The 2500-nt window shown below is 55.0% G+C and overlaps 1 protein-coding gene across 2 annotated transcripts in view; it reads left to right on the top strand.

The window, feature by feature from the left end:
* Positions 1 to 2500, top strand: part of LOC133139385 (kazrin-like) — a 321899-nt gene that overhangs the window by 148769 nt on the left and 170630 nt on the right. The window lies entirely within an intron of this gene.

Genomic DNA, 2500 nt, shown 5'->3' with positions numbered 1-2500 from the left:
TTTCCCAGGCGATCTGGCCGGCTGTGTGCTTTTAACGGATTCAGCAATGTGCCGCTCCCCCCTCTCCCACCTCTCTTTCTCTCTCTTTTTGTGCCTCGGAGTTTGGGGCGGGGGCGGGGGCGGGGGTGGGGGGGTCGGGGTGTAATGGTGCTGCTGTGCGTGTGTGTGCGTGTGTGTGTGTGTGTGTGTGTGTGAGTGAGTGTGTGCATGCGTGTGTGTGTGTGAGTGCTGCTGTCTGTCCACAGCCAGTGGCTGGTCTCGCTGCAGTAAGTTTCTCTCGGCGCCTCAGTGGAGAATCGGACCGTTGCAATGCGCAGGGTGGGGAGCTGTCTCAGCGCTGCTCTTTACTGACCCCCCCCCTCTGACCCCCCCACCCCCCCCCTCTGACCCCCCCACCTCCCTCTGACCCCCCCACCCTGAGCCCTGCATCTGCCCTGTCCCCGAACGGGACCCGTCGCCTCCCTTTAACTGATGGAGTTAACTGAGTGAACTCTGTGTGTGTGTGTGTGTGTGTGTGTGTGTGTGAGTGTGTGTGTGTGTGAGTGAGTGCATGTGTCTGTGGGTGTAAGTGTGTGTATGTGTCTGTGGGTGTAAGTGCGTGTGTGTGTGTGTGTGTGTGTGTGTGTGTGTGTGTGAGAGAGAGAGAGAGAGAGAGAGTGTGTGTGAGTGTGAGTGTGTGTGTGAGTGTTTGTGTGTGTGTGTGTGTGTGTGAGTGTGAGTGTGAGTGTGAGAGTGAGTGTGTATGAGTGTGTGTGTGTGAGTGTGTGTGTGAGTGTGTGCATGTTTCTGTGGGTGTAAGTGTGTGTATGTGTCTGTGGGTGTAAGTGTGTGTATGTGTCTGTGGGTGTAAGTGTGTGTATGTGCGCTTATGACTGTGTCTGTGTATGGATGTGTGTGTGAGAGAGAGAGAAAGAGAAAGAGAAAGAGAAAGAGAAAGAGGGAGAAATATCCCTGCAGGCTGTGTGCCCTGTCTTTGGGAGAAGGCCCAGAGTCTCAGGAGGCTGTGCTGGTCTCTCTCTCTCCTGGCTGGGTGTGTGTGTGGGAGCTGGCCTGTGGGGTCCGGTTATCCAGGCCGACACTCCAGCTACCGCTGCTCCGGAGAGGCTTCCTAAAACACAGCGTCTGTCCCCTCTCCTCTGGGGGAACGCCTCCCGGATTTAACCGGAGAGGCACCTCGGCACGTCCTCCCGCTGAAGTACACGCTCCTCCTGACCGACAGGGTCTGCGTTAACCCTCTCAGCGCAGAGCTGGCGCTTCTCGAGGTGCTTCAGCGTCGTTTCGGTGGTAACAGGTGGTTCCCCAGCTCTGAAGTAGCTCGGTCAGTCAGAGCAGACCGCATGCTGGTGCTGTTTGGAGAGTTTAACCTCCCCCCCCCCCCCTCTCTCCCGTGACCCCCCCACCCCGTGTTTTTGTGTTCATTTATCCGTGCTGCTGCGGGGGCACGGGGGCAGCGACGGCTCGCATTCCTCTCTGCGGGCCTGCGGCCTGACGTAATGCTCCCTCACGCGCTCACGGTCAGGTGACCCGCCGCACACACACGCACACCACGCGGTCTGACCGCACACACACGCACACCGCGCGATCTGAACACACACACACGCGCACACACATGCATACACACACCGCGCGGTCTGACCGCTTACTCACTCTCACACACACACGCACACACACCGCAATCTGAACACACACACACATACACACACACACACCGCGCGGTCTGACCGCTTACTCACTCTCACACACACACGCACACCGCAATCTGAACACACACACACACATACACACACACAGCGCGTGGTCTGACCGCTTACTCACTCACACACACACACACACACACACACACCGCAATCTGACCGCACACACACGCACACCGCGCAATCTGAACACACGCACACACACACCGCAATCTGACCGCGCTTACTCACTCACCCGAAAACAAGCCGCGCGCGACTGAACGGAATGTGAGATCATTGCTTTCTTCCTCTGTGGTTTAAAGCTGCCATAACATGGCCTGGTGGGTCTGACCGTGTTCGGGGGTTCAGGGGTTCTGTGTTCGGCGTTTCATCGATCTCTTCCTGTGCTCCCAACTGCGAATTCCCCCCAGGTCACAGAGCTCTGGGTCAAACGTTTCCGGTTTTTTCGCTGGCTTGTGCTGCAGCAAACAGCGTATTTGTACTGACGCATGCAACGAATCGGAGAGGAAATTGCTCACTGCCATGTTTATTCATTATGCGATTTGTAACCATATAGAAAATGTATGCGCACAAGTGAGAGTCTGAAATGAAATGAGCTTTGTGGGTATTGTAGTCTCTTTATTTGGGCTGGTAACTAATGAGTTGCGGATTGCAGGATTGTGTTTTGTTTTGTTCTTTACCGTGGAGATCACGGTCTTTAATTGCGTCTCAATGAAATGTAACACTGTAAACTCTATTGTTTCGGGGTAAGAAAGATATTTACAACCAATCTAATTTTCCTCGGTTAGTCTGTTTCACACCACTTC

This window comes from Conger conger, chromosome 10 (assembly GCF_963514075.1).
Source record: "Conger conger chromosome 10, fConCon1.1, whole genome shotgun sequence".
NCBI lineage: Eukaryota > Metazoa > Chordata > Actinopteri > Anguilliformes > Congridae > Conger > Conger conger.
Note: the sequence above shows the minus strand (reverse complement) of the source record. Positions and strands in the feature narration are given on the sequence as shown.